This window comes from Gorilla gorilla, chromosome 10 (assembly GCF_029281585.2).
Source record: "Gorilla gorilla gorilla isolate KB3781 chromosome 10, NHGRI_mGorGor1-v2.1_pri, whole genome shotgun sequence".
NCBI lineage: Eukaryota > Metazoa > Chordata > Mammalia > Primates > Hominidae > Gorilla > Gorilla gorilla.
In genome coordinates this window covers 139,983,208-140,000,845 of record NC_073234.2, presented here as the reverse complement: position 1 = coordinate 140,000,845, position 17,638 = coordinate 139,983,208, and the positions used below count along the sequence as shown (strand labels likewise).

The 17,638-nt window shown below is 58.8% G+C and overlaps 1 protein-coding gene across 31 annotated transcripts in view; it reads left to right on the top strand.

Moving 5' to 3' along the window:
- Positions 1-17,638, top strand: part of NCOR2 (nuclear receptor corepressor 2) — a 245,481-nt gene that overhangs the window by 20,977 nt on the left and 206,866 nt on the right. For 30 of the 31 annotated variants that reach the window (XM_055358347.2, XM_055358371.2, XM_055358370.2 and 27 more), the window contains exon 2: positions 11,355-11,401. The exons of the other annotated variant lie outside the window; for it this stretch is intronic. The gene's annotated coding sequence lies outside the window, so the exon portion shown is untranslated. The remainder of the gene's footprint in view (positions 1-11,354; positions 11,402-17,638) is intronic. 31 annotated transcript variants of the gene reach the window in all.

Below are 17,638 nucleotides of genomic sequence, written 5' to 3'. Positions count from 1 at the left end.
AAAAACTTACGAGTTGTTTATTTGTGGAATTTTCCGTTTGTTTTCAGACCACCATACTGAAACTGTGGAAAGCTGCCGTGGCTAAGCAGGAACTGCTGTACATATTTATTAAGCCCTTACTGTATGCTGGGCATTCACTCTTACTGTAGGCAGGCATTTGCTCACTGAGCCTCTGAGTCAGCCCTGTGAGCTGAGTTTCTATTTTACGGCGAGGAAACAGGCAGGCTCAGAAGGGTTAAGCCACGTGCCCAGGGTCACAGAGCTAGAAAGCAGTGCAGCTGGGTTTTGAACCCGGGTCTCAGACCGTATCCTGAGATCACGAGACCTGTGCTCTGTGGCCTTGCTGCAGGCTGAGCCCTGCCAGGGAGCAGAAACAGCCTGTGCCTGGGATGGATCTCTCCTGCCTGCCTGTGCTTCGCCTATGCATACCCCTGAACTGCTGCCCCAGGTAATGTGTGGCTTTGCATGTGTCCTGGGTGACATGGAGACTCTGAGGTGGGGCCAGTTCACAGCTCTGCCTGTGTGCATGGAACTTTGCTCATCTGCCGGGCCCAGAGAGGGTCCCCAGGCTGAAAGGCTGTTCCACGCCACTCGTCCCCCACCCCCACCCTCACCCTGACCACAGAAGCAGGAACTTCCCAGCACGGGGCGGCGCAGGGAAGCAGCATGGCTCACTCTGTGGAGTGTGTGGGGCCACTGGGCTGTTTCAGTTTCTGCTGCGTTTCTTGCTCTGACTCAGGGCCCTGACCCCAGCCCGGCCACTTGGGCTTCTGAATGCCTGCCGGGCTGAGCTGAGCTCACTGGTACATGAGAAAGATCCCGGGCTGAGCTGCCCTTGCCTGGCGTCCTTGGGCCTTGGTTTTCCCATCTGTGTGGTGGGGGCTTCGAGGGGCCCCGTGTGTCGGTGGGTTGGTGTGGAGGGATTGGGTGTGGACACCAGGGGCTGAAAGCTGATGGGGACTCATGGGGAAACCTGTGCCTCGGACCCCTCCAGACCAGAGGCTCCTGCAGAGCCCTGCCCATGGAAGATCTGGGTCAGGGGCTGCCTTGTCTCTGGGTGCTTCTGTTGTCACTGGCCTCTGGCCCCAGTCTGGTGGTCACCAAAGCCTATGTTTCCCCTGGGCCTGCTGCGGAGGTGGGAGGCAGGGAAGGTGGGCTCTTATCCAGTCCTCTCATCATGGCCCTCCGAGACTCTGCTCCCTCCCCCTGGACCCTGCTTCTGGGTGTTCGAGGTGCTGGGGACATTGGTGTCTCAGTAGGGTTGCAGGCTGGCAAGGGGCCCTGGGGAGGTGGCCTGGTGAACCCCGATGGTGAGCTTCAACTGAGCACTGCTGGGTGCCAGGTTGTAAATTTCTCTTCCGAGTAGCCCCTGGCATCATCCCCGTTTTACAGATGGGCACACTGAGGTTCCGAGAAGCAAGGCACCTTCCTCAGGCTTTAAAAAATGACAGCACTAGGGCTGGAGCTGGAGCCAGCCTGATTTTAGCCACCTAATGTAATTGCCTCCGTTTCACCGCGAGGAAACTGCCTCTGAGAAGTTGAGCAGCACACACAGGGGTCGCAGTCTCCTGCCAAGATGAGATGGCTCAGGGATTTGATCTGGGTCTCAGGCCCATTTGGGGCCCCCCGGGGACTCTGTATGTCAGCCCCACTTGTGCCTGGCTGTCCCCTCCTGTGTGTGGGCACCGGCTGAATGGTGGAAGCAGGTCCCTCCTGGGAGCAGGTCACGGGTGCTGGGGCTGCATCCCTGACCTACCCTGGGTCCGGGCGGGTGTGGAGGCAGAGGGGGATGTCCTGGGGGTTTGAGTGGGGGCAGAGCCTGCTTGGGAGGTGGAAGGTGGGGCAACTGAATCAGTGTGGGCCACCCTCCCACCCTGAATATCCCCAGGCCCTCGTGACAAATCTCTTTCACCATCTCTTGACCCAGCAATTAATTGCTCCTGGTGGATGGTGCCCCCGCCCTCCAGGGAGCTTCTAACGGCCAGACCCTGCTCCTGGGTGGGCAGCCCGGGGCAGAGGCTGGGGAGAGTCCGCAGTGGTTTTTCTGTTCAGCTGCAGATTCAGGGGTCCCCAGGCCAGGCAGCCTCTCTGGGAGAAGCCAGCAGCTGACATTTTGGGGTACTTGCTCTGCCTATCTGTGGGGCTAAACCTGAGTTCATCTACAACATACTGTGAGGCAGGTGTTGTGATGTTCCTCTTTTACAGACAGGGTCACTGCGGGGCATAGAGAGGTTTCCCGAAGCTTCCATCTCATCCAGCAGTCTCCAGTGCACCCTTTCCATTCATCTCCCTCCCCGCTGGGGCTCCCCGGGCAGGGGGTGCCGGGCAGAGGCGGCGTCGCTGGTGCTGGCTGATGCTGAGTGTGGATCCCAGTCCTGGGAACTCTCTGGGAGGGCTTTCTTGCCTCACTGCCTCCATCTGCACAGGGGGAGGATGTGGGGCGGTTGTTAAGAATTAAACGAGTTAATCATCGTAAGGGGCTTAGCATTGTGCGGAGGCAGTGAAACCCTGAGCTTCAGGCCCCGAGGGGCTGTCGGTGCCCGTGAGGGTGAGGGGGCTGGACAGACAGGTGGATGGACAGCTGGCCTTTCCGTGCTGCCGCGTGGGGCCTCCGCAGCCTCCCGGCCTGGGCTGCGCTTTCTGCCCTGTTGTGGCCCGTGCTTGGCCATGAGCCAGGCTGCTGCCACCCCTACAGAGCCCGCGTCCCCCTTCCCTCCCGAAAGCGGTCGATACCCCGGCTCCTTCCTGGCCTCTAATTGCTCCTGCCGGCTGCTGTCTCTGATGGCGGCCCCACACCCCGCAGCGAGGAGAGGGGCGGCGAGGTTTCTGGGAAGCCTAGTCCCTGCTAAATCCACGGCGCTGTCGGGGTGGAGAATGGAGTGGCCGAGGGCAGAGGGTCAGATGCTCGGGGTCCTGTCTCCCCGCCCCTCGCTGACTGTGTGACCTGGGGCAGGTAACCCCGTGTGGGTCTGTTTCCCCACCCCTGAAACAGGGTCCGGACAGTGGAGGTGCACGTGGCCTGGCAGGAAGTGAGGGCTGTTATTATTGTGATGATCGTTGTCATGGTTTTTGCAGCGGCTCCTCCCCAGTTGCTGTGCCTGGTGTCAGTGCAGCCTTCCTTGTTGGGAGCAGACAGGTGGCCCTGGGGCTGGGGCGCATTCCTGGGCAGGGCATGGGGTTGTTCCTTAGTCCCCCTCTGGATGGGGCTGCGGCCCATCCCCACCTCCCTACTGGTCCCACTGCAGGCCCTGATCACTCACATCCATGCTGCCAGCCCCCCTGGCCTTGGTCTGGTGGCCCTTGCCCTAGCTGGTGGAGGAGGGATGGGAGGGAGACAGGCTGTGACCCCCATCTTCGCCCACCCACCCGCCCTTGGCTGTTGCAGTCCAGTGGGGATTGAGACCTTGGTGAACTCTGGGTGGCTGCCTCTGCAACTTCCAGGAGAGCTGGTGCGGGGCGGGCTGCCTCCACTGTCACTGGAGAAGGAAAACATATCCCGGCGGCTTCTCAATGGAAGGGCTGCGGAGCCTGCCTCCCTCCCGCTCTGGCTGTCTGGACTGCTGGCTGCCACAGGGACGGGGACCAGGTGACACCACTGCAGGAGACAGGGGAGGCTCCTTGTTCACCCCGTGTGGGAAGATGTATCCGGTGGACCCCCGGCCGGCCCTGGGAGGGCGGTGAGCCGCCTCCATGTCTCACGGCACCTGGGTTGTGCTGTGCTGGAAGTCCCCAAACTCCAGTCTGCAGGGAAGGCTTCTGGGAGTCATGCCTGCCCCTTGGGGGCCAGGGTCTGATCTGTGGGTCTGCGGGGTCCAGTTTAGAGCTTCTGTGGAGCATGCCCCGAGGCTGGCTCATGCTGGCCTGGCAGGTTCCTAGGGCCTGGGACGGGCGCTGAGGGTCTTGGCCTCGGTGCCCAGGGCAGAGGTGGCCTGGAGTGGAGCCTGGGCTGCTGTCGCCCACCTCGCCCATCTCTGTGGGCACTGTGGGTGCTCGATCAACACCCGTCCTTCTCTCTTCTGGAAGATGTCCCTCATGTGGCCCTGCCAAGGGTGTGGCTGTTGTGGCCGGTGTGGCCACTGGTCAGGGGAGGCTGGGCTGAGAGGGAGGATTTATACTGAGCCCTGGGCTTGAGTAATCATGGGTCCTGGAGGCACAGGAGCCCCGAGGCAATGGCCCACCCTGTGGCTGCTGCAGGTCTGGTGGGAAAGGCTCCAGAGTCCAGACACCAAGCCCTTGCCCAGCATTGAGGCTGGAGCCCCACAGTTCTGATCCTCCATGCAGGAAGAGGCTGAGGCTGGGTCTGGAGAGGGCAAGAGGTCGATGCCTCCATGGAGCCCTCAGGGATTGACCCAAAGGTGTCCTCGCTGGCCCTGCCCCACACTGTTCCTACTCAGTTATGTGTTCCACTGGAGCACGTGGCTCCCCTCCTGTGGCCAGGAACACAGCCCCCATCCCCTTCCAGCTCTCCACTCCCCATCCCCCTCCAACTCTCCACCCCTCCCCCTCCAGCTCTCTACTCCCAATCCCCCTCCAACTCTCCACCCCCTCCCCCTCCAGCTCTCCACTCCCCATCCCCCTCCAGCTCTCCACCCCCCCTCCAGCTCTCCACTCCCAATCCCCCTCCAGCTCTCCACCGCATCCCCTCCAGCTCCACTCCCATCCCCCTCCAGCTCCATCCCCACCCCCTCCATCTCCACTCCCCACCTGCTCCATCTCCACTCCCCATCCCTTTCAATCTCCACTCTTCATACCCCTCCATCACCACTCCCCTTCCCCCTCCATCTCCACTCCCCACCCCCCTCCATCTCCTCCTCCATCTCCCTCCATCTCCACTCCCCGTCCCCCTTCATCTCCACTCCCCATCCCCCTCCAGCTCTCCACTCCCCATCCCCCTCTAGCTCTCCACTCCCCACCCCCTCCATCACCACTCCCCTTCCCCCTCCATCTCCACTCCCCACCCCCTCCATCTCCTCCTCCATCCCCCTCCATCTCCACTCCCCGTCCCCCTTCATCTCCACTCCCCGTCCCCCTCTAGCTCTCCACTCCCCACCCCCTCCAGCTCCACTCCCCATCCCCCTCCAGCTCTCCACTCCCCATCCCCCTTCAACTCTCCACCCCATCCCCCTCCAGCTCCACTCCCCATCCCCCTCCATCTCCCCATCCCCCTCTAGCTCTCCACCCCCAGCCACTTCCATCTCCTCTCCCCATCTCCCTCCATCTCCACCTCCATCCCCCTCCATCACTGCTCCCCATCCCCCTCCATCTCCACTCCCCATCCCCCTCCAGCTCTCCATTCCCCATCCCCCTCCAGCTCTTCATTCCCCATCCCCCTCCAGCTCTCCACTCAATCCCCCTCCATCTCCACTCCCCATCCCCCTTCATCTCCACCCCCATCCCCCTCCATCGCCATTCCCCATCTTTCTCTAGCTCTTCACCCCAGATCCCCCTCCAGCTCTCTACTCCCCATCCCCCTCCATCTCCACTCCCCATCCCCCTCCAGCTCTCCACTCCCCACCCCCTCCATCTCCACTCTTCATCCCCCTCCATCTCCACCCTCCATCCCCTTCCAGCTCTTCACTCCGCATCCCCCTCCATATCCACCCCCATCCCCCTCCAGCTCTCCACCTCCCATCCCCCTCCAGCTATTCACTCCCCATCCCCCTCCATATCCACCCCCATCCTCCTCCATCTCCACCCCCCTCAGCCTCCATCTCCACTCCCCATCTCCCTCCAGTTCCACTCCCATCCCCCTCCAGTTCCACTCCCATCCCCCTCCAGTTCCACTCCCATCCCCCTCCAGCTCCACTCCCCACCACCCTCCATCTCTACTCTCCATCCCCTTCCATCTCCACCCCCATCCCCCTCCAGCTCTTCACTCCCCATTCCCCTCCATCTCCACCCCTCCACCTCCCATCCCCCTCCAGCTCTCCACCCCCATCCCCCTCCATCTCTCCACTCCCCACCCCCCTCCATCTCCACCCCCATCTCCCTCCAGCTCTTCACTCCCCATCCCCCTCCAGCTCCACTCCCCACCCCCCTCCAGCTCTCCACCTCCCACCCCCTCCAGTTCTCCACCCCATCCCCTCCAGCTCTTCACTCCCCATCCCCCTGCATATCCTCCTCCCATCCCCCTCCATCTCCACCCCCATCCCCCCATCTCCACTCCCATCCGCCTCCAGCTCCACTCCCCATCCCCCTCCAGCTCTCCACCTCCCATCCCCCTCCAGCTATTCACTCCCCATCCCCCTCCATATCCACCCCCATCCTCTTCCATCTCCACCCCTATCAGCCTCCATCTCCACTCCCCATCTCCCTCCAGCTCCACTCCCCATCCCCCTCCAGCTCCACTCCCCATCCCCCTCCAGCTCTCCACCTCCACCCCCCTCCAGCTATTCACTCCCCATCCCCCTCCATATCCACCCCCATCCTCTTCCATCTCCACCCCCATCAGCCTCCATCTCCACTCCCCATCTCCCTCCAGCTCCACTCCCCATCCCCCTCCAGCTCCACTCCCCACCCCCCTCCAGCTCTCCACCTCCATCCCCCTCCAGCTCTACTCCCCAACCCTCTCCAGTTCTCCACTCCCCAGCCCTCTGGCTGCCCCAGCTTCTCTAACCCTCTGAGCTGGTTCTTGCCCCTGGGACTTTGCACAGGTTGTGCCTTCTGCCTGGAGTGCTCTTTTTTCCTTCCTCATGGACACCTGTTCCTCGGCCCTCTGTGCTTGGCTCCAGTGTCTCCTCCTGCAGGGGGCCCTCCCTGCCCTCCCTCCCACCACTGCAGGGTCGCCATGGTTTATGTCCGTCACTCCAGGGGCCCCTCTTTGCAATCACCTTGCTCACTTATGGGTGTACCGGAGGGTGTTTGGGTGCGGGTGTGTGTGACCTTGGCCCCTAAGACCCTCAGCTTTTGTGTTCGCAGTCATGCCCCTGTACCTGGCAGGTAACAGGGGGTCTGTCCCCTCTGTTTGTTGAGCAGCTGAAGGTTGATGGTGTCCTGGTCGAGGCAGGTCGAAGCTGCCTCTGGGTTTGAATGTCGGCTGGCTCTGCCTCTTGCAGCTGTGTGGCCGTGGGTGGTGGCTTCCCATCTCTGGGTGTGGTGAATGGACGAGTCAGGTTGGCCTTTGTGGCTGGGGTGAGCCAGGCGGGCTTCCTGGAGGAGGAAAAGATGGTGCTTGTTCTGGTTCCAGCAGGGTGGAGAGCAGGGTGAGGGTGCGTTTGGTAGAGTTGAGGGTAAAAGCCAACGCCAGGAGGTGGGCTTATTTGGGAGCTGACAAGGGGGGTGCTGGCAGGTGGGGGCAAGTCTCAGCCTGTGGGCCATGAGTGGTCACGGTGGGCTTGGCAGAGGGGAGCCTTGGAACTGGTCCTTGCTCTCCCCGTGCATCCGCTTTGCCGGGAGACTAGCCTGGCCAGCCCCAGGGGCGCGAGGATGGAGGCCCGGCCCTTCTTCCAGCTGCGGGTGGACTGAGCTGGTGCTTCAGAGGAATGGGGGGTGCCCGGTTTCCCCCAGCCTGCCTGGGAGGGTGAGGGGGAGCGTGGGAGCTTGCTGGGGGACAGTGAGCATGAAGGAGTGGGTGGGATGCCGTGCGGGGAGGGCCCGCGGAGCCGGCCAGTGGGCCTGGGCCTGGGCCTGGGCCTGGGCCTGAGCTGGAATGTGTGTGGGCGGCCCCGAGCCGGTGTGAACCGGGTGTGCACGAGTGTGAATGAGTGTGAATGTGAGTGCAGCAGAGTGAGCAAGTGCGACTGCGGCCTTGAGCGAGTGAGTGGTGGGTGTGAGCACAGGGGAGCGTGCCACAGTGAGTGAGACCCGCTGCTGCGGGGCTGAGCTGGGAGACGCCCGGCCCAGGAAGCCCTGACGGGGGCGGCTCTGCCGGGGAGGCGTGGGGCTCGGTCCACACTGTGGCCCACGTGCCCTGGCTGCTCGCGGGCAGCCTGGGCTGGAGCAGCCTCCACCCCGCACTGCCAGCCCTGTGCCCTGGTGCCCTGGCTCCCCATGGCCCAAGCACTTGGTCCTGGGTTTGGATCCCGGCTCACTCCCTTCCTTGCCACGTGGCCTTGGGTGACTCCTCCCTCAGAGCAGCAGTTTCCTGGCCAGGGACACGGGATGGCTGCGCCCCTGAAAGGGTCCTGTGCAGGAAGTGGATGTTGTCACCCTCCCTTCCCCCACCTACTAGCTCTGCCCAGGGTCGGAGAGGAGGAGCGGGCCTCTTGATTCTCACCATCCCTTGCCTGCCTTTCGGACTCTAATGCACGATGCTCTCCATGCCGGCCCCTCTCCCACCTCGCTGCGCCCAGCTTGGCCGCCCGCCACATCGCTCTCCTGGACTGGCACAGGGGCCTCTCCCTTGGCTGTGGCTTCTGCCCTCACCCGCGCTCCACGGCCAGATGCATCTCCACTTTGGACTGGGACCTTGCCCCTCTGCAGCCTGCGTAACCCTCCTAAGGTTCTCTGCTCTGGAGATAAAACCCATCTGCAGAACCCTGCGTGACCCGCCCCTGCTGCCTCCAGCCCTCCTCTCTCTTCCTCTCCCCCTGGCTCTGCTCCAGCCAGGGCCCTGGGTTCCTTCCCACCTCAGCCCAGTCCTCGCTACCCCCCTTGGCCCCTCAGTCATCTCCCCGGATTCTGGCCAGTGTGACAGGTTGCCTGTCCTGGGAAGTCCCTGCTGAGTTTTCTAAATTGGGAACCCCTCTTTGGACCTATGTGTCACTCCATTACTGCTGGGAGATTCTCTGTTTCCCTCTGGACAATGTGACCTTGGGGCCAGCCCCCACTGGCCTTGACCCCATGCCACCGGGACACCCTGGGACTCTGTCTGTTGGGGATTGCAGGCTGAGCTGGCTGGGGTTGGGAGCAGGTTAGGAGAAGATGGGGTCTGATCTCCCAGCTGTCTCTCCCAGGTGGAGGTTGAGAGCTTCTTGGTGCCCAGGGAGAGCGCCTGCCAGGCCTGGCTCTGCCCAAGCCTGTGACGGGACGTGCTGCAGGTGGCTGGCCACCGAGGCTTCCGGGAGCTGGGGAGGGCGGCTATGAAGATGTGCCCGGGCCCTCCCTGTTTCCAGCCTTCCTGCAGGGCCTGTCTCTGGAGCTGATGCAGATGGCAGGACCAAGTGCCAAGTCTGGGGGCATCATAGTGAAAAAAGCGCTTAAAAAAGAAAAAAGGGCAGGAAAGAAGTGGCTGGCTTGTCCCCCTGTGAGCTGCCGGCAGCTGCCCTTTCAAAGGCTCCCTCCTTGGGGCCTGAGGGCCTGCCAGGCACTGGAGAGGGCTGGCTTCTCGGAGATTGGCTGCCAGCCCCTGGGTGGGGGTAGGAGTCATGTCCAGCAAGAACTGAGCACTCGAAGTGGCACACACTGGCACTGAGGGCACTTTACACTCACAACATTCCTGTGGGGTCAGCATTTTTAAAATGATCGTTTCCATTTTAGAGATGGGGAATCTGAGACTCAGAGGTGAAGTTGCTCGTTCCAAGTTGCACAGCTAGGAGAGGGTAGAGGCCAGATTGGAACCTGGGGAGCCTGGCTTCAGAGCTTGAGCACTGCACACAGCTGCTCCCTTGTGGAAGCGGGCAGCCCTGGCCTCACCAGTCCCCGATCCCTCAGCTTTGGCACGAGGTGGAGAAGGGGTTTCCCAGAGGTCCAGTTGAGACTGACTGTCCAGTGCTCTGCCCGCTGTACTATTTTTTACTTGTTGTTTTCATGCAGAAGTTAACACGATAAAGAATGTATAAACCCCTCGGTGCAGATTAGCGAACAATTATAAAGGGGTCACCTTGTAGCCATGGGCTGCCTTCTCCCTAGAGGTGATAGGTGTCCTAACGTTTGTGGGAATCACATTCTTTTTGTTGTATTTGACTACCTCTGCAGGCCTCTTTACAAATGTGAAAGTTGTTTTGTCTTCCCCAGAATCCTATCGTGGAACCATAGAGTCTGCAGCCTTGAATCTGGCTTCTTGGACACAGCCTGAGTCTCAGATTCCTCCGTGGTCCTGTGTGTCTGCACTTGGTTCCTCTTGATTGCAGAGTCATATGGCATGGATGTACCACTGTTTGTTTATCCGTTCACCTGTTGATGGACCGTTGGGTTGTTTTCAGTTGTTCTGCGATTGTGCATAAAGCTTCAGTGAACATTTGTGCACGAGTCTGTGTGGCTGTTTTCATGTCTGTCTGATAAAGTCCTAGGAGTTGAATTACTGAGTCATATGGCAAGCATGTGTTTAACTATAAGAAATGGCCAAACTGTTTTTGCAAAGTAGTTGCTCCATTTTGCATCCCGTCGGCAACGGGTGAGGGTTCCAGGTGCTCCTTGTTCTAACCAGCACTTGATGTTGTCTGTCTCATGTTTGCCATCCCCATGGGTGAGCAGTGGTCTTTCGTGGTTTTAATTGCCCTCTCTTAAGGACTGATGACGTTGGGCATCTTTTCGTGTCTTATTGGCCATGTGTATATACTCTTTGGTGAAGTGTCTATGTTGTCTTTTGCCTGTCTGCTGTTGGATTGACTGGCTCATATTGATTTGTGGGTGTCCCCTCTGTATTCTGGGTACTAGCTATCATTGCACTATTTTTGACTTTGTATGGTAACTCAGAAATTCTTAAATGATGCTGGGCACAGTGGCTCGCACCTGTAATCCCAGCACTTTGGGAGGCCAAGGCAGGAGGATTGCTTGAGCTCAGGAGTTTGAAACCAGCCTGGGCAACACGGTGAGACCCTGTCTCTACAAAAAAATACAAAAATTAGCCGGGCATGGTGGCACGTGCCCACAGTCCCAGCTACTTAGGAGGCTTAGGTGGGAGGATCGCCTTAGGGTTGGGGCTGCAGGGAGCCATGATTGCACCCCAGCCTGAGTGACAGAGCGAGACTGTATCAAAAACAAAAACAAAAACAAAAACACTCCAAAATACCAAACAAACAAAAATAAATTCTTGCATGAGAATAGTAGACACCCCCACCCCGGGACCCATCCTTCAGGTGTCTGTCGACCCATCTGCCTGTTTGTGGGGTCCTCCGGGTAGTTAATGGGGCAGTTTCCCAGTAACCTAGCCATGTGGCCCGGGGCCCCTCGGTGGTCTTGCCAGGGTGTGGGATGCCTTTAAATCCACACATCTGGGATTGAATCACAGCTCCGTCACTTCCCGGCTCTGAGAACCTGGGCATGAGATTTGATTGTCTGAGTGTCAGTCTCCCTCTCTGTCAAATAGGTAGCAGTACCTGCCTCACAGGGTTCTCATGGAGAAATATTTGGCCCAATGCTTACGACACATGGGCCCTGACGGCAGACATGGTCTTTTTTCCTGCATGTCGGTGTCGTCATGCCAAACTCCATACATGCGATGTCAACTAACAAAACCCGTGTTTTCTCCGCAGGTCTCCCTGAGTCTTTGAGGACACAGCCTCGCTGGAGGCAGTTTCTGGTAGGTTCATGTCTGTCTCCACTTGGTGTCCCCAGGAGGTTCATCCTGCCTGGATCTTCTCACGGGAAGTGGGTCTGGAATTACTCGGAGCCAGGTTCGGCCTGGAGTGTGTGGTGGGGGCCTCGGGGGGCGTGTGGGGTCTGGCACATCAGAGCCGTCCAGGGCAGGGAGCAACTAGGGCAGTTTGCGGGGTCCCCCAGTGATGGGCCGTTTCCTGGCTGAGTTGGTGCAGTGATTTTTTGATGACACCTGAGAGGTGGGAGAGTCCCTGACAGTGTCAGTGTCAGGAGGGTGGGCTTCCCCGGGCTCCGGGGTTCTTGGTCACATTGCTTTTGTGCTTTGGCGGTGGGCCCGCAGGTTTGGCCAGGGTGTGGCCTGTCGATGGGCCCAGGTGTTCGGGTGTTGGGTGCTGGAGGAAGCCCTGAGGCTGAACCACCACTATGGTCCCCGTGCCCAGCAGGCAAAGAGGTAGCCTGGGTCCTGGTCTTATCACTGCTACTTCTGTGCTGGGCACCGGGGCAAGGTTGCTTTATCTCTCTGTATCTCTGTTTCTCCATCTGTAGACTGGGCGGGGAGGCAATAACAGTTTCCCCTTATAGGGTTTTGCTGCGGTGATTAGTGCTCATAGAGAGCAGTGCCTGGCCTGAGAAGGTGCCTGGTGAGTCATAATCACAGGTCGTGCTTTTCACAGGTCGCCCCATTTTGTGACCCTCACAGCAACACTCCAGAATGGGTGGTGCCTCATTTTACAGGTGGGGAAACTGAGGCACAGGTTGGTCGCCTGTCCCAGATCTTTCAGCTGGAAGCAAAGAGCCAGAAGCAAAGAACCCCTTCTCACCCTTCCCAGGGAATGCAGCAAGTTTCTCCCGGAGTGCTCATTTCCCAGCCAGGCAGATGGTCGCTGAGGGCATTGCAGGGCTCGTGTGCATGGAGGCTGGGGCACACGGCAGGCACACAGCGTGTTCTGGCTCATGACAGGCTATTGTCGGGAGATTTCATTCTTGTTCCAAATACAGTCATGTGCTGCATAACGACATTCTGGTCAACGATGGACCGCATATATGACAGTGGTCCCATAAGATTATAATACCACATTTTTTTTTTTTTTTGAGACAGAGTCTTGCTTGGTTGCCCAGGCTGGAGTGCAATGGTGTGATCTCGGCTCACTACAACCTCTCCCTCCAGGTTCAAGCTATTCTCCTGCCTCAGCCTCCTTAGTAGCTGGGATTACAGGCGTGCGCCACCACGCCTGGCTAATTTTTGTATTTGTAGTAGAGATGGGGTTTCACCATGTTGGCCAGGCTGGTCTCGAACTCCTGACCTCAAGTGATCCTCCTGCCTCGGCCTCCCAAAGTGCTGGGATGACAGATGTGAGCCACCAAGCCCAGAGAATACCACATTTGTACTGTTCCTTTTCTGTGTTTGGATACCCAGTGTACCACTGGGTTCTAGCTGCCTGTGGGAGTCAGTCCAGCCACACGCCGTACAGGTGGTAGCCTGGGAACCGTCGGCTACACCAGGGTTGTCCAATCTTTTGGCTTCCCTGGGCCACATTGGAAGAAGAATTGTCTTGGGCCACCCAGAAAACACACTAGCACTAATGATAGCTGATGAGCTAAAAAAAAAAAAAAATCACAAAAAGGTCTCATAATGTTTTCAGAAAGTTCACAAATGTGTGTCAGGCCACATTCAAAGGCATCCTGGGCCGGGGTTGGACGAGCTTGGATGACACCACACAACCTGGGTGTACTGCTGGCACTGAGGTCTAGGTTTGTGCAAGTCCACCCCCATCATGCTCCCACAGCCACGGCACCAGCTCCCGTGCGTTTCTCAGAACGTGTTCCCGTGGTTAAGCAGTACATGACTATATATTCGTTTATGGAATGGCTCTTTCTAAAGCATCTACTGTGTGCCAGGCTCTGTTGTGGGTGCTCGGGATAGACCTGTGGACAAGACGGCCAAGCACCCAGTCCTCCCTGCGGGGAGACAGACCATGACCAAAAGTCAGTAAGTCCGACGCTTAGCGGGTCTCTTGGTGGTGAGCACCAGGCTGAGGAACAAGTGGTGAAGGGGTCTGGGGAGCGTGTGGGTGGGCTGGGGGTTGCAGTTTCAAAGTCGGGGTCAGGGTAGGCCTCCCTGAGAAGGTGGCCTTTGAGCAAAGACCTGAAGTAGGGGAGGAAGGGAGCATGTAGGTATCTGGGGGAAGGGTGACCCAGGCTGAGGGAACAGCCCTGCCAAGGCACCGAGGCAGCTTGGAATGGGCCTCCCGGGTTGTGGGATTCTGAGTTACCTCGGGGGAGTTTTCCTGGAGGAGGCCTCTTTCCTTCCTCCTGAGCCTTTGGGGGCCCCCCACTAGGCAGGAGGGAAGATCAGCTCTGCAGGTCATCTGCTTCCTGGGGCTGGGCCTTGGGCCCTAAGCCCTGGGCCTCACAACCAGGTTTCGTCTTGGAGGGAGCAGGGGAAGGAGGATTGGGATTTGGAGGTGGGGGAAGGAGGAGCGGGATTGGGGGGGGAGGAGGAGTGGGATTTGGAGGGAGGAGGGGAAGGAGGAGTGCGATTTGGAGGTGGGGGAAAGAGGAGTGGGATTTGGAGGGAGGGGGGAAGAGGAGTGGGATTTGGAGGAGGGAGGAGGGGAAGGAGGAGTGAGGGATTTGGAGGGAGGGAGGAAGGAGGAGTGGGATTTGGAGGAGGGAGGGGGAAGGAGGAGTGGGACTTGGAGGGAGGGGGAAGGAGGAGTGGGACTTGGAGGGAGGGGGAAGGAGGAGTGGGATTTGGAGGGAGGGAGGAAGGAGGAGTGGGACTTGGAGGGAGGGGGAAGGAGGAGTGGGACTTGGAGGGAGGGGGAAGGAGGAGTGGGACTTGGAGGGAGGGGGAAGGAGGAGTGGGATTTGGAGGAGGGGGGAAAAAGGAGTGGGATTTGGAGGTGGGGGAAGGAGGAGTGGGATTTGGAGGGAGGGGGAAGGAGGAGTGGGACTTGGAGGGAGGGGGGAGAGAGGAGTGGGACTTGGAGGGAGGGGGAAGGAGGAGTGGGATTTGGAGGAGGGAGGGGGAAGGAGAAGGAGGAGTGGGACTTGGAGGGAGGGGGGAAAGAGGAGTGGGACTTGGAGGTGGGGGAAGGAGGAGTGGGACTTGGAGGTGGGGGAAGGAGGAGTGGGATGGTGGCGGTCCCCACAAAGTGATGAACTCAGCAGGGCTTTCTGCCTAGGCTCATGGGGCTTTGAAGTTGGAAGGAAAGTGGCCTGGCCTGGGCTGTTTTTCCCAGCCTCCTCCTCCTCTGCCTCTCTGCCCCCGTCCATCGGCGTCTCCGTCTCCGGCCTAATGGGGAGCCTTCCTCCTGTGGCTGAGTTATCTGCTCGTCATGCCAGTGGCCCACCCGAGGACGATAAAAGGGCTTTTTGTCTGCAAGCACTTAGCTTCCTCTGCCGGGGCGATCCATCACATCTGAGGGAGGCCGGGAAGGCAGACAGACGGTGGAGTGGGGCCTCCTTCTCCCCTGCTGAGGGAACCTGATGCTCCCAGGAGCCCCCTTGCAGGACCCAAGTGGCTCCTCAGCCTAAAGGCAAGGCCTGTCTGGGGGCCAGCAGGGGTGAGTGGGAGTGGGGCCATGGGGGCACATTGAGGCAGGCAGATGCTCTGCACTCCCCTGACAGAGGACAGACGCTGCCCGGATGCCCTGCCCCACCACACCCACTTGGCAGCCCTGTGGGGCCCCTCTGGGACCCTCCATGCTGGAGAGGGTGGGTGGGGGGTGCAGCCTTTTCTGAGTAAGAACTGTGATGGTAGAAGGGGGGATGGGGGAGACAAGGGGGGACAGACCTCAGGGCCGACACTCGCTATGCGTGCACTAAGCACTTTGTGGAATTACCTCCTTAAATCTCAGAGCGACCCTGGAGGTGGGCACCGTCCTTATCCCCATTCTCCAGATGAGGAAACTGAGGTACAGGGAGGCGATGTGGCATCCCCAGGGTGCAGCAGCAGAGGGAGGGCTTGGCCCCAGGCTCCCAGCGGTACACTCTTCCCTGCGGACCTAGGACCTTAGAAGGAGGCTGTGGGAGCCCCTGGCCCCAAAAGTGGGTTGCCGTGACTCGAAACTCTGTGAGTGGATTCTTCAGCTGGGAGTGGGGTGGGGAGGTGGGTGTCTGGGATCGTCTATACATTGGGGTGAGGGGTCAGGTGTGGATGGGGGCTGGTGTCTCGGGGTTCCCTGGGCGGGTGATCAGGGACACCGAAGGTGTGTAGGGGGAGGTTTTAGGGCCCTGGCCCAGTGGGATCTCGCCTCTCGGGGGCTCTGGGAGGACCGGCTTTATCCCCAGTTGGACGGGGCCCTGGGCCCTGCTTGGGTGGGGAGGAGAGCAGTGGAGGGCCCCCTGCCCTTCCCTGTCTGCGCCACCAACCTTCCCTCTCTGCCATCCTCCTCTCTCTCCTTCCCAGCCTGGATGCTCAGCCCTGGGCGGGGGCTCCCTGCAATCCCTTCCTCCCCTCCCCCTTCCTTCCTGCTCCCTACCCCTCCTTCTCCTCCTCCCTCCTTCTCCCCACAGGCCACCCTCAAATGACAGCAATTAATGGTGCCTGTGATGGCGGGCTGAGAGGAGGAGGCTGACAGTTGAGCGTGTCTGCCTGCGGCCGCCCGCTAATCGGGCCCGGGGGATGCCCCTCCTGCCGTTGGCTCCAGGCTCCTGCCCTGCCATCACTCAGAGGGGAGCAGGAGCCCTGGACAGGCCTGTGGGAGCTGGTGCAGAGCCCCCATCCCTGCAGCCCCCTCCCTGTCCTTCTATTATTATTATCATTTTCTTTCATAAACGGGTGGGCTCTGGCTGGACTCTTGTTCAGCATGAGTTGGTGGATGCCTCCCAGACGTCCTTCTCCTGAAATGACCTCTCATGTGCCTGTGTTGTCCTCAGGGCCAGCCATCCCCACAGGGCCCCATCCTTTTGTCCCTGCTTCCCTGGGAGAGGCGGGTTGGGTGGAGCCCAGGAACCGTGTCCTGTCCGGACAGCAGGCATCAGTTAAATGCCCCGGCCTGAGTCCTCGGGGCCTGGGGGCAGCTATTTGAGCCCAGAGCCTTGTCTGGTGGGGTGAGGAAGTGTGTTGTGTTTGTCAGGGTTACAAGAATCCTGGCCAGCTCTGTCCACAGTGGGCCTGGGGCTTGACCATTTATCACCTGGCAGCAGCAATAATGAAGCCCCTGGTGTATGCTGGGGCCTGCAGCTGGTATGTTCACTTTGGTTCATTTTACTTTGCAGTTTTCTGAGGAGTGTGGTATTTCTCACCTTGCTTTTGTAGAGGGGGGAGACTGAGGGGCAGAGAGGCAAAGCGATTTGCCCTAAGGGGCACAGTGCCCTACATGACCTAGCTAGCATAGGACAAAGCTGGGGTTCAACCCAGACCCAAACTGTCCAATGCTCATACATCAGGGGACTTTGGGAAACTTGAGGGCCAGTTTAGGAACCAGCAGACTGATTTAGAAGTGAGGAAATAGTCCCTGGGCACTGGGAATGGAGTGAGTAGTGTTAGTATATGCATCTCTCTCCCTGTTCCACTTAAGATCATCTTCATTGAGATGTAATTAACCTATAATGATGCACCCATTTTAAGGGTTCAGTTGCATGTGTTTTGACAAATGTAAACATTTGCATCACCTCCACAATCAGAATAAAGTGTTTCTGTTCCCCCCAAGTCCCCACCAGTCCCTTGGCACTAAATCCCTAGCACCCACCTCCACCCCCCACCCCTGACTAGAGGTACCCACTGATCTGCTGTTATAGAAGCTTTTAACTCTTCTAGAATTTTATAATAAAATTATCATCAGGTATATACTTTGTTGTGTCTGGCTTCTTTCACTCTGCATAACCCATGTTGCTCATGTATCAATTCATTCTTTCTCATGGCTAAGTAGTATTTCATTCTGTGGATATATTACAGTTTATCCATTCATCAGTTGATAGACATCAAAGTTTCCAGTTTTTGGCTATTGGGAATAAAGCTGCTCTGAACATTCTTGTGTAAGTCTTTGTGTGAACATGTTTTCTTTTTTCTTGTGTGAATATCTAGGCGTTGGGTTGCTAGGTCACATGGTAAATGTGTTATTTTAGTTTATAAGAAACCACCAGCTGTTTTCTAAAGTGGCTGTCCCATTTTGCATGCCCACCTGCAGTGGATGAGAGTTACAGTTGCTCCACATCCTTGTCAGCACTTGGTACTGTCAATCTTTTAATGTTAGCCGTTCCAGGAGACCCT